Here is a 14,788-nt window from a genome sequence, read left to right on the forward strand (position 1 = left end):
ATGTTTATATTTTATTCTTTTAGTTACCCAGTTTTTCAGCAAATATTTACTGAACTGCTATTAAGTGGGAGATACTCTGATAGATTTAATACATAAGTTGGGCAAGGTGCGGTGGCTCACGCCTATAATCCCAGCACTTTGGAAGGCCGAGGCAAGCAGATCACCTCAGGTCAGGAGTTTGAGACCAGCCTGGCCAACATGGTAAAACCTCATCTCTACTAAAAATACAAAAATTAATTGGGTGTGGTGGCTCATACCTGTAGTCCCAGCTACTCAGGAGGCCAAGGCAGGAGAATCACTTGAGAATCACAGGAGGCAGAGGTTGAAGTGAACCGAGATAATGCTACTGCACTCCATCCTGGGTGACAAAACAGAAGTATATATAAATATATATAAATGAAAGTATGTATATATATATACACACACACACACACACACACACACTTGAGACATATATATGTATAATTTGATTCATTTTAAGAAATAATCTTCACCTTTGGCTACAAACACTTATTTGTTTTTTAAATGGACTTCTGTTTTTATGTTTTGAAGTGATGTTTACTTGTTTCTATATTGGATAATGTGCCAGAATAACATATTTATTAAATACTTCTTTTTGTCAGACATTCTTCTGAGTTCGTTGCATCTGTAGATTTACTCTATGGTTCAATCACATGACACAGTATCTACATAGAGAGTATCTTCTCAGAGGAGAAATGACTTTGCTCAAGGTTACCCGGACAGTAAGGGGTAGAGCTGGGACTCCAGCCCAGGTAGTTTGGCCTCAGAGCATGCCACTTTACCCTTTTACTACAGTGCTGCCAGAGACAGTTTTCAAGTAGACAGACAATTCTCCAGTTTGGGGAACCTATTCATGGTTTCCTTACACCTATACTGTTTAGAAAGAATTCTAAAATAATTATAAATAAAGATGCCATTAATGGTACTAGAAGTGGCTTTCACTCAAATGTCATTAATATCACAACTTATTTTACGGAGTAAGTACTAAGAAATCTTAATAGCCAATAAGAAGAGCCTAATTGTTTTAAAGTTTTTTCAGCTTATTAAGAATGTTTATAATCTCTACTCTGCCCCCAGATGAGGTTTATATTTTTAAGTAGCTAAGAACAAACTTCTTCCTTCTGGCTTTACCATTTCATGATGTGTTCAAGGAGGAAAAAAGCAAAGGTTTCAGTTACTAAGTAAACAGTCTATAAATGTACATCCTGTCTAAAAAAAGCAGAGAATATGAAACCAAAGGATTCTCAAGATGAAGAAAGGGCAGAAGATCTACAACCATTTTACAAATATCTTTCTTCTTCTGGACATTTTTCTTTTACCTTTCTCATGTAATTTTGATTTCTCTCATTTTTGCCTTCTTTTTCATAATTCACTACCTTTTCTACTTTTCTTTCTTCTCTGACTCATTTAGGAATCTCTTTTGTAGTGGTAAACAAAATTCTCCTTAAAATGTATCTGTATTAAAAACATCACAGAAAATTTAAAGTAATAAACTTTGTTTTATTTTCCGAATTTATCTGTCTTCTTTACCCACTCTACTCTGCCCATCGATTTTGTTTCACAATACATCCTTTATTTCACAATAAAATCTCTGTCTCTCAGTCTCCACATATGTGAAATCAAAAAGCATCTCCCTATTATAAATGCCAACTCCTAATTAGGAGCACTTAACTTATTAAAAGTTAGTAGTTAGGTGTTTTTCCTTTGAAGAGATGTTAATAATGTCTTCATGTATATTTAATTCATAAATATTGATTGAACATTTAATATATGATTTTCTAGACATCATTAGTTTTTTAAAATCGAGTTGTCTTGAATTTCCCAAGTTGTCATTTTAGTATTATGCACTGTTAACTATAATAAGATTAATAAGGTTTTCGCAACATTAGCTTAGTAATATTTTTGCAGGGTAAAATTGTATTTGTATTTTATTTGGCCAGGGATGTAATAAACTTTCTATCATTTTGTGGTAATTTGGAATAGCCTTGCTCACAGCTGTCAAGAGATTGGGAAAAATAATAAATCCATAATTTATCATCTTTTAGCTGGCAGGTTCACATCACAAGCAGGCATGAACACTGTTCACTATTAACAGTCACATGGTCAACTGAACACAAACTACAAAATGAGTAAACATCAAAACTTTCACTTTCCTTATAGGCTCCATTTTATCAGCATAATCCAACTGTTTTAACTATGCTCTTAAAGATAAGAAAGCACACCACATTACAGATACATATGAGTACATATACTCGTGAATTGCTACAACAGCCTCTAACTGTCACTATAGCTTTCTAAACCACAAACAGTGTCTCCACTATGCACAGAGAGCAACTGAAATATTTTAAGCAATTCTCTCATACAATGGTTTCTTTCTGTTGACAGTTACTCTGAGTCTTTGCCTTGGACCAAGGGTCAGGGACACTGTGAGCTGTAACCTTTGATGCCTCTCACCTGCTGATTCTTGTAATCCCTCCCAGGCATTCATAAGAGGGCTCCAAGTTTCAGGCAACTGTAGTTTGTGCATTGAGTCCACAAGAAGGGGATGACCTTTGTGGGCTTAGGGTATAAAACTACACATTTCACATTGGGTTTTAATCTGCATTATAATTGCCTAATAAGCAAGTATTTAACTAAGCACATTAGTACTTAGTTTTTTGTTGTTGTTTGTTTTGTTTTTTGTTTTGTTTTTTTGAGATGGTGTCTTGCTCTGCTGCCCAGGCTAGAGTGCAGTGGTGCAATCTCGGTTCACAGCAACCTCTGCCTCCTGGGTTCAAGAGATTGTCCTGCCTCAGCCTCCTGAGTAGCTGGGATTACAGGTGTGCCACCATGCTCAGTTAATTTTTGTATTTTTAGTAGAGATGGGTTTCCACCATGTTGGCCAGGATGGTCTGGATCTCTTGACCTCATGATCTGCCTGCCTCTGCCTCCCAAAGTGCTGGGATTACATGTGTGAGCCACCATGCCCAGCCTAGTACTTAGTTTTAACCATTACACTTGCCAAAGTAAGTTATACATAATATTCAGCATGATTTCTATGTCTCCGACCAAAAGAGTAAATAGCTCTCTCTTTAAAAATACTCCTCCTCTTTTAAACTACATCGATTCTGATGATTAATTTAAATGTGAAAATGATCAAGATTAAAAAAAGTTTATGGGCATGGAATGTTTTCCATCTGTTTTTGTCCTCTCTTACTTCCTTGAGCATTGGTTTGTAGTTCTCCTTGAAAAGGTTCTTTACATCCTTTGTTAGTTATATTAGGAAGAATCAATATCATGAAAATGGACATACCGCCCAAAGTAACTTACAGATTCAATGCTACCCTCATCAAACTACCAATGACCTTCTTCACAGAACTGGAAAAAACCACTTTAAACTTCATACATAACCAAAAGAGAGCCCGCATAGCCAAGACAATCCTAAGTGAAAAGAGCAAAGCTGGAGGCATCATACTGCCTGACTTCAAAGTATACTACAAGGCAACAGTAATCGAAACAGCATGGTACTGGTACCAAAACAGAGACATAGACCAATGGAACCGAACAGAGGCCTGGGAAGCAACACCACACATCTACAACCATTTGATCTTTGACAAACCTGACAAAAACAAGCAATGGGGAAAGGACCCCCTGTTTAATAAATGGTGTTGGGAAAATTGGCTAGCGATGTACAGAAAGCAGAAACTGGACCCCTTCCTGATACCTTACACTAAAATTAACTCCAGATGGATTAAAGATTTAAACATAAGACCTAACACCATAAAAACCCCAGAAGAAAACCTAGGCAGAACCATTCAGTACATAGGCATAGGCAAGGACTTCATGACTAAAACACCAAAAGCAATGGTAACAAAAGCCAAAATAGACAAACTGTATCTAATTAAACTTCAGAGCTTCTGTACAGCAAAAGAAACAATCATTAGAGTGAACTGGCAATCAACAGAATGGGAAAAATTTTGCAGTCTACCCATCTGACAAGGGACTAATATCCAGAATCTACAAAGAACTAAAACAGATTTACAAGAAAAAATAGAAACAAACAAACCCATTCAAAAGTAGATGAAGGATATGAACAGACACCTTTCAAAAGAAGACATATATGAAGCCAACAAACATATAAAAAAAAGTTCAGGCCGGGCGCGGTGGCTCAAGCCTGTAATCCCAGCACTTTGGGAGGCCGAGGCGGGTGGATCACGAGGTCAAGAGATCGAGACCATCTTGGTCAACATGGTGAAACCCCGTCTCTACTAATACAAAAAATTAGCTGGGCACGGTGGCGCGTGCCTGTAATCCCAGCTACTCAGGAGGCTGAGGCAGGAGAATTGCCTGAACCCAGGAGGCGGAGATTGCGGTGAGCCGAGATCGCGCCATTGCGCTCCAGCCTGAGTATCAAGAGCGAAACTCCGTCTCAAAAAAAAAAAAAAAAAAAAAAAAAAAAAGTTCATCATCACTGGTCATTAGAAAATGCAAATCAAAACCCCATTGAGATACCATCTCACACCAGTTAGAATGGCGATCATTAAAAAATCTGGAGACCGTGTGCCTGTAATCCCAGCTACTCAGGAGGCTGAGGCAGGAGAATTGCCTGAACCCAGGAGGCGGAGGTTGTGGTGAGCCGAGATCGTGCCATTGCACTCCAGCCTGGGTAACAAGAGCGAAACTCCGTCTCAAAAAAAAAAAAAAAAAAAAAAAATTCTGGAGACAACAGATGCTGGAGAGGATGTGGAGAAATAGGAACACTTTTACACTGTTGGTGGGAGTGTAAGTTAGTTCAACCATTGTGGAAGACAGTGTGGCAATTCCTTAAGGATCTAGAAATAGAAATTCCATTTGACCCAGCAATCCCACTACTGGATATATACCCAAAGGACTATAAATCATTCTATTATAAAGACACATGCACACATATGTTCATCATGGCACTGTTTACAACAGCAAAGACTTGGAATCAACCCAAATGTCCATCAACGATTGACTGGACAAAGAAAATGTGGCACATATACACCATGAAATACTATGCAGCCATAAAAAATGATGAGTTCATGTTCTTTGTAGGGACATGGATGCACCTGGAAACCATCATTCTCAGCAAACTGACACAAGAACAGAAAATCAAACACTGCATGTTCTCACTCATAGGTGACTGTTGAACAATGGGAACACATGGACACAGGGAGGGAAGCATCACACACTGAGGTCTGTTGAGGGAGCTAGGGGAGGGACAGCAGGGGGGTGGGGAGGGGTAATGTGGGGAGAAATGCCAGATATAGGTGATGGGGCGATGGAGACAGCAAACCACCTTGCCATGTATGTACCTATGCAACAATCCTGCATGATCTGCTCATGTACCCCAGAAACTAAAGTACAATTAAAAAAAAAAAGTTTATGGTATTGAGAAGGGCAAAGCACAGTTTTTTTAGGTCTGAATAACACCAGTTTGGATACCTCTTAGGACCTGTCTAGGTTTCAGTAGTTTGTCTAATGCCTCTGAGATCCCAGATTTTCACCAATAAAATAAAGAGAAGTAATATTTACCACATATACTGAGCATGGGTTTAGCTGAAGTAAAATGTCTGGTATATGCTGGACCCTCAGTAAATAATAGCTCTTGCTTATAGTGTGGGGGGTAAAAAAAAAAAAAAAACTAAGTGAACACGTTTTATTGATTTTAGAACAACTTTTCTATTAATCTTAAGGGAAGTTACAAAATTTCAATTATAATATAAGGATATAAAATTTCTCAGACAATTTTTAAGGCTTGTTATTTTATGAATTAACATATATGGTGAACTTAAGATGTTTGAATGGTAATTCAAGAGGCAAGAATAATTCATATCCAAACAACTGCTTAAGTTCTATTATTCAAGATCCAGTGATAAAATAAGAGTTACTCAGTATAGTTACTGTCTTTTAAAACTCTGTTTTCCCCTGTAGCAAAATGAGCCTCCATTGATGACCAGAAAAGTTGAATGTGTTTTCCTTGAGCTTATGAAGAAGTATCTACAATTCATCATGACTACGCAAAGAGAAACTAGATTTTTTTTTTTTACTTATGCTCTAGAAGATGAGAAAAACATCCTGTAATAAAGAGCAGTCCCAGTTCCTTGCTGAAGAAGCAAGCTCAAACTCCAATCTGTGAAGATCTGTACTTAGTTATACTCCCAAATTTACACGGTTAGTAGGGCAATTGAGAGGACTTGCAGAGGTTCAAAGAATTACAAAAGTCATACTTATCACCAAAACCCAGTCTGTAACCAAGGCTAACCTAATACTAAGGCAGCTGTGGTCAGTCAAAAATAATGAAAGGGTCATTTCTATATTACATAAAGAGAAAGGCTGCTGTTTGATGCTAACTTCCCTTTATTGCCTGCTGTCATAGTAGTCTGAAGATAGGGCCCCAGGAGAAGGCAGGTAAGGCATGACTCCAGCTCCAAAATACCACACAGAGGGACAGCTGAAAGGGAGATTCCAGGACCCTAGATGACCTGCCACCAAGCTACCAAGACTTGGCTAATCTTTTCCATGCCTTTGACCTCTAATTAATAAATAAAACCTGCTCAGATATGGCTGAATAGTCTTTTCAAACGGGAACATAGAGTCTTGAGTCATTTTGAATCCTGATTCTGCCACTTTGCTATCTGACCTTGAGTATAAGCTACTTAACTTTCTCATTTGCAAATTGAACATCACACTAATACATCCTGCATAGAGTTGCCACTATGATTATCTGAGTTAATATTTTTAAAGTATTTAGAATACTGCCTGGTCAGCAGTAGGTACTTTCACTGAGTTTTAAAAATAAAAGTAGTACCTCCTCCTACATATATCACCAAGATATTCAAAAAATTATCTCTGATTTTTGCTGAAATCTTAATTCGATTAGGCAATAAATCAGTTTTTAACATAATATTAATATATTACTATTATTTTAACAAAATCATTAAATATCTAAATGTATATTAGTAATATAATTAAAATATATAAATACACAAATATATAAATCACATATAGTACACAATGCTTATCTATTTTATTTAATATGCTAATGTATAGAGTTCTACTTTCATTTTTTTTTGAGACGGAGTCTCGCTCCAGGCTGTCTCAAGGCTGGAGTGCAGTGGCGTGATCTTGGCTCATCGCGATCGCCACCTCCCAGGTTCAAGCGATTCTCCTGCCTCAGCCTCCTGAGTAGCTGCGATTATAGTCATGTGCCACCACACCCAGATAATTTTTGCATATTTAGGAAAGACAGGTGGTCATTATGTTGGCCAGGATGGTCTCAATCTCTTGACTTTGTGATCCACCCACCTTGGCCGTCCAAAGTGCTGGGATTACAGGCGTGAGCCACCGAGCCTGACCTGGGTTCTACTTTTAAGTGCAGTAAGTTTCAAGGTCTGATTGGAGAGATATTTACTCTTCTCTCTCTCTCTCTCTCTAGATATATATATATAATATATATAAAAATTTACTATATATAAATATATATTTACAATATATATAAAAATATATATTTACATATATAAAAATATATGTTTACATATATATTATACACATATAAAATAGAGTGTTTTTATATAACTCATAACACTTCTACAACTTAATCATTAAAGTTATGGTTGAATTGTCAACACATTATACCATATTATTTTCAGGTGATAAAAATATGTGATTTTTAGAAAGTAGTCTGTACAAAGTAGAGTTATTACTCTAAACAATCTATATGCAAAGAAACAAAATTATGATGTGGTTTCTGCTTGAAATAACAATATTTGTAGTCCCCAAGTATTTTTTTCTTTTACATTTTTTGGTGACATGATATAGCTCATTCATAAAAAATATTATAAGAGGATGATTGGTAATGAAACATAGGACATAGGTACTACCATAATTTACAAGAAACTTCACTATGTGTCTTGCACATGTAAACTTCAAAATTCTTCATTCTTGTTTGCAATGATTAGTACCACAGAACTGACAAGCTGATGCACTTTTTCTCCTCTGCAAATGAGTGTCATGTTTCTGTTGCTAGACCTACTTGTGGATATTTGGACATCTATATTTGAAGGATCATGGAGTATTTTGCTATTTGTTTCTTTAAATATATATTTGAAACTAGACTATGCCTAGAAAGAGAGCAATAAGCAATCATAATCTAAAGACTTTTTAACAATAAGAAATATCAAATCAATAACTTTTATTCAAGACCATATCAGAAAAACATTTTAAGTGACTATTGATTTTTTTACTCATGTTTGGCTGAACAGACTAAATTAACTTTTGGTTTTTAAAATAATATACAAAGCTCTATGCTTGGTGTTTCAAAAGCAAAAGCTCTTCTTTTAACTTTTGGACAGATTTATAGAGGTGAAAAATACTGAAGAAGTATGTTCTTGTTTGATGCTAAATAAAATCAGTCAATCCAAGTGGTCTGACATTTTTCTTATGAATTAAGGTGGCATACTGCTATCTTTTTCTTACTTTTAATCAATTTTTACTTTAGTTTTCTCTAAAGTGGGCGCCATGTCTGATTTATACTTAATACTCCCCAGAGTATTTACCATATATTATATACTAAATAAAAATATATTAACACAAATTAGGCCAACTGAGAGTCCAGATCTGCGGCTCACTGTCAAAGGTGCTGAACAACACAGATATTCTGAAGTGATGGTCATGTTATTTGAGACATAGTTGTATGGTACTGAACATCTTTATTTTCTAACTTGAGAAAGTAATCATTTAGAAAGGTGATATGTTCTTATATGGTGATAAAAATTCTATGCTGAAAAAATCTGAAGTGTTATTTTCTATATCCAACAATAAGTACTTCTTGAGAATTATTTGACCCTTGACTTGAATAGACATACTATTCCTTAAAACATACATATACATACACACACACATATACACACAAAAATTAGGTCTCCTGCCTATTTCCCTCTTGGACTGGCATTTCTTTCATAAACTGAAAATAGTTCTCTAGCTATTAATGCAATCTAACACTGAATTAGAACTTGAATTAAAATCAAAGCTCTCAAATGGCTTATTTTGGGAAACATCAATAAGCTCATTTCACAGTTCAGATGTGGGATCACTGATGGGTAATGTGCACACATTATACATATACAGTTTTAGCTATATGCAGGGATAGGTTTATCATGCTTGAATTAGTCATTCATAGCAAAAGACCAATACCAAACCTGTTTATAACCAAGGCATAGGATAAGCTTCCTTTTGTATATCTATGTAACATAATAACTGCCTCGATATGTAGACATCCTTAGCAATTATATGTAAATGTATTTTCAACAATTAGAAAACTGTTCTAGTGATCCAGGAGAAATTGGATGAGGGACTGAACTACTGTAATGGTATTAACATTGGAGAGAAATAGACAGTTTTGAGTCACAATTAGGTGTTAGAATTGATAGGTCTCAGTGATTCATTAGATGCAGAAAAGGTGGAGAAATTAAAGATGATGATTAGGTTTTTTGCTTGACTGTGTGTGTAATGGTACTATTTACTGAGATCAGGAGCATAGGATGAGGAGAAGGTTTGGAGCCGAGAAGGAAGTAGACTGAGAAAGTGTGTATAGTTTGGGACAAGTTGGAGGTGTGCATGAACATCCAGTAAGCAGGATATCATTGATGTGATAAGGAACTAGATCATGAGTGCAGATCTCCAAGTGTCAGAACATAGGCAGTCACTGAAGTCATGTGTGTGTAAAAGATCACTCTGGAAGACCATGTAGAGTAAGAAGAGGGGAGAGCATGGGGAAATGGTTACCTGTATTATTAAACTGGTCACTAAAAGGCCTTGCTTTGTTAAAATATTAACATGTGCCATAATAGTATCAGGTGGTTGTGTTTCAATGAGAATGTAAAACCGGCATGGTTAGAAATTAATTTTGCTTTCTAACCTCTTCCAACATCCTTTGTTAGACTGTGTGGTTTCCTTAAATCGTCACATGCGTAACTCCATGGGTAAATAGGGCCAGCTGGGTTTCACTTTAGGCCACACAAACAAACATATGGCATGAGGTTCAGTCCTCCTAACCACATGTCCTGTTATTTACTCATATTTTGTCAAACAGGCCTGTATAACCAATTGATTCCATTGAAATTATAAAAATCATTGAATTTCTCATAGAAAAATTACCTGGGAAATGATTATATACATTTCACTATTGCATTTATCAACTTCCTTTCTAAACAGTTGTTCTGAATCAGCCAAAAAGAAAATACATAACTGATTCGAATTTTTGCTTTGCTTCTAATATTGTGTGACTAAGACTTCTAAGAAAGTTCAAGAACTCACTGATCACAGAATCTTTATCTCTGTTCTTTGTCTCGTTACAAAAGACATCGTTTTCTTTAAATCCTTGCACTGTACCAAAGAAGCAGGATTTGGCACACATCTTATGAATTAAATATTAAATTAAACCAAAGTGCAACAAACAAAATAATCCAAGGTCATACATATGATTTTATGTAATTCTTAAACTATTTTCTGAGACCATTGGCATCATAGTAGTTGCTATATACTATTAAGAGATTGGGTCATTTTCTTTTGATAAAATTAAAGAAAAATTCAAGAGATGTGAATTGTCTCATAATATCTTATTTATAAACCATTTCTATCCTCTGTCATTGAAACCAGGCCTACAAGTTAAAAGAAAAAGTTACCTCTTAAGCCTGGTGGCCTTATGAAAATACTTAACCCAAAAACACAGAATTAATCTTCATTTATAATTTCATAGATTGTAACATTCTCTGTTGAAAAGCTTTTAGATCTTCCTTCTCAGCTATAATATCCAAAATTCTATGACTTAAAATGTGCCTAAATACTTAACCCAAAAACACAAAAAATACTTAACCCAAAAACACAGAATTAATCTTCATTTACAATTTCATAAATTATAACATTCTCTGTTGAAAAGCTTTTAGATCTTCCTTCTCAGCTATAATATCCAAAATTCTATGACTTAAAATGTGCCTATCAGAAAGTCATATTGATTATTTTTGAAGGAGGAAACTATAAAGAAGACAAAATGCTCACCATAATGGCATGGAGAGAACACATGGCAGTGATATTTGGTGTTTTAAAAACATATTTGCATCTAAAAGGAAACCAAAATAGCATGTACCTTTAGGCTACTTAAGGTAGAAATAGACTCTGAAAATCTTCAGCTACTGCAATAAGGCTGGATAATGTGAAGTATCTTTCTGGCTGTGTTTCCAATAAAATTTTTTCAGGAATTGTCATTTTTTAACACAGTGATATTCAAACTCAGAAAAATGGCAGAGAAGCTAATACCTTGGTTTGATACTAAAAGGAATTAAATTGCTTCTTCATAATCAATAGAAGTATTTTTTCCAATGATAAAAATAAGAGAAAAGAATATTAACTATGCCCTATATACTCCAACTGGTTTGACTTATTTAGTTTCATCTTTTGGTAATGGAATTACATATGGCTTGATAAATGATGATAATGACTGTGATTAGGTCTGAGACCCAGTATTTTTAGTCAGGACTGCTGGTTCAGTATTTCTTTACATTCTTTTCAGTCCAAATTAAAGGAAATGTTTTCTCTGGTCCTAGAAGTTAAATGATTTTTAAAATGTAAATATATTTACTTTCTATTTAATGTCAAATATTAATCGTTTTATAGGTAAAGTGTATTTCTTTATACAAAGGGTCAGTGAGTATTGTTTTTTCATTGATTCAGCTTTTCTATGCCTTTTGATTGGACAGTTTAGTACATTTACATTTAATGCTATTGTTGATAAATAAGAACTTCTGCCATTTTATTATTTATTCTGTGGTTTTGTAGTCTTCTTTTCCTTCTTTCTTTCCTTCCTGTCTTCCTTTAGTGAAGGCAATTTTCTTTGGTGATATGATTTAGTTTCCTGGTTTTTATTTTTTTGTGTATTCATTGCATGTTTTTGGTTTGAGGTTACCATGAGGTTTAAAAATAGTATTTTATAACCCATTATTTTACTCTGATAATAACTTAATTCTGTTTGCATAAACAAGCAAACATATAAACAAAAGGAAAACTAGTGACAACTCTATGCTTCAACTTTGTCCCTCTCCTTTTTAACTTTTTGATGTTTCTATTTACATCTTATAGGATTATGTCTTGAAAAGTTTTATAGTTAATATTTTTGATTGGTTAATCACTCTTTCTACTTAGTTTACACACCATAGGTATAGTGTTCTAATATTTTGTGTTTTTCTGTACTATTACTAATGAGTTTTGTATCTTCAGATAATTTCTTATTGCTCATTAACATCCTTTTCATTCTAATCAAATGACTTCCTTTAGCATTTCTTATATGACAGGTCTGGTATTGATGAAATCCCTTAACTTTTGTTTGTCTAGGAAAGTTTTTATTTTTCCTTCATGTCTGAAGATTATTTTCATCAGATATACTATTCTAGGGTAAAAGTACTTTTTCTTCCACACTTTGAATATGTCATGCCACTCTCTCCTGGCCTGTGATGTTTCCATTGAAAATTCTGCTGCCAGATGTATCAGAGCTCCATTGTACATGATTTGTTGCCTTTCTCTTGCTGCTTTTAGGATCCTTTCTTTATCCTTGATCTTTGGGTGTTTGATTATTAAAAGCCTGGAGGTAGTCTTCTTTAGGTTAAATCTGCTTGGTGTTCTATAACCTTGTACTTTGATATTGATATCTTTCTCTAGATTTGGAGAGTTCTCTGTTACTATCCCTTTGAATAAACTTTTGACCCCTATATCTTTCTCTATTACCTCTTTAAGGCCAATAACTCTTAGATATGCCCTTTTTGGGGGTATTTTCTAGATCCTGTAGGCATGCTTCATTGTTTTTTCCTCTTTTTACTTTATCTCCTCTGACTGAATTTTCAAATAGCCTATATTCAAGCTCACAAATTCTTTCTTCTGCTATCAATCAGCTATTACAGAATTCTGATGCATTCTTCAGTATGCCAATTGCATTTTCCAACTCTAGAATTTTTGCTTGATTTCTTTTTAATAATTTGAATCTCTGTGTTAAATTTATCTGATGGAATTCTGAACTCCTTCTCTGTGTTACCTTAAATTTCTTTTAGTTTCCTCAACACAGCTATTTTGAATTCTCTGTCTGAAAGGTCACATATCTCTGTTTCTCCAGGTTTGGTCCCTGGTCCTTACCTCAACTGGTGAGGTCATGTTTTCCCGGATGGTGTTGATGTTAGTAGATGTTCTTCATTGTCTGGCCATTGAAGAATAAGGTATTTATTGTAGTCTTCACTGTCTGGGCTTATCTGTACTCATCCTTCTTGGGAAGGCTTACAGATATTTAAAGACACTCAGATATTTTAACATAAGCTGTATCTGCTTTAGAGGGCACCCCACCCCCAGTAAGAGGTTCTTGCAGACTCGTAGAGATACTGCCTTGATGGTCTTGGACAAGATCTGGGAGAATTCTCAGGATTACTAAGCAGAGAATCTTGTTCTCTACCCATATTTTCTCCCAAACAGAGCCTCTCTCTCTGTTCTGAGTCACCTAAAGCTGGGAGTGAAGTGACAGAAGCATCCTTGTGGCCACCACCACTATGGCTGCACTGTCAGACCTGAAGCCAGCACAGTATTGGGTCTTACTCAAGGCCTGCTATAATCACTCCCTGGCTACTATCTATGTTCACTCTAGGCCCTGAGGCTCTACAATCAGTAGGTAGCAAAGCCAGCCAGACCTGCATTCTTCCCTTCAGGATAGCGAGGTCCTCCAGACCCTGGATGAGACCAGAGGTGCTGTTTGGGAGTCAGTGACTAGAGTCGAAAACCTTAGAAGTCTACCTGCTATTCTATAGTACTGCAGCTGAACTGGCAGCCAAACCACAAGACATAGTCTTTCCATTCTTCCCTCCCTTTCCCAAAGGCAGAGGAGCCTCAACCCTTAGCCACCACCACCCCAGGCCATGAGAACTACTGCCAGATTACCTCCAAAATTACCTTAAATCCCCAGGGCTCTTAAGTCAGCTTGTGTTAAACGCTGCCTGACCTGGAACTCACACTTCATGGCAGCAGGCCCCCCTCTGGCCCAGGGCAGGTCCAGAAATGCTATCCAAGAGTCAAGTCTTGGTATCAGGGACCCTAAGAGTCCACTTGGTGCTTACCCTACTATGGCCATGCTGGTACCTAAAGTGTAAGACAAAGTCCCCTTTACTTTTCCCACTGCTTTTCTCAAATGGAAAGAGTTTTTCCCATAGCCACCACAGCTGGTAATATGACGAGTCTCATCTAAAGTTAGCAGGTCTCAGAGGCTCACCCAATGCCCTTGGTGTAGTACCTGGGTGTCACTGCTGCTTATTCAGGGCTCAAGCGCTCTTCAGTTAGCAGGTGATAAATATTGCCTGCACTGGGTCCTTTCTTTCAAGGCAGCAGGTTCCCTTCTGGCCCAGGGTGTGTCTAGAAATGTTGTCTGGAAGCTAGGATCTGGAATGGAGGCCTCATGACTCTAACTGATACTCTATCTTGCTGTGGCTGAGCTGGTATCCAAGAATCAAGACAAAATCCTCTCTACACTTTCTGCTCCTCTCCTTGAGCAGAAAAAAGGAAGAAAGGGGTCTCTTTTGGAGCCACTGTGCAGCCTGGTGTTAGAGGAGGGGTGATGCCAGCACTCCCTTAGCTGTCCCAACTGATGTCTCAGTATGTCATGTGCCCCCACCCACCCTACCCTGTCTCTGGGCCCATTTCAGCCCCAGACTTGCTTGAGAATTGCAGTCTTTATGGCTTAGAC

The 14,788-nt window shown here is 36.4% G+C and overlaps 1 long non-coding RNA gene across 1 annotated transcript in view; it reads right to left on the minus strand.

Annotated features, from left to right (window-relative positions):
- Positions 1–263: 263 nt before the first annotated feature.
- The window catches only part of LOC135273655 (uncharacterized), a 192,149-nt gene continuing 177,624 nt past the window's right edge, over positions 264–14,788 (minus strand). Inside the window, exon 4 of the long non-coding RNA XR_010341445.1 lies at positions 264–358. This is a non-coding gene — a long non-coding RNA (uncharacterized LOC135273655). The remainder of the gene's footprint in view (positions 359–14,788) is intronic.

Source organism: Aotus nancymaae, unplaced genomic scaffold, assembly GCF_030222135.1.
Source record: "Aotus nancymaae isolate 86718 unplaced genomic scaffold, 86718_ANA_hifiasm-v0.15.2.pri h1tg000008l, whole genome shotgun sequence".
NCBI lineage: Eukaryota > Metazoa > Chordata > Mammalia > Primates > Aotidae > Aotus > Aotus nancymaae.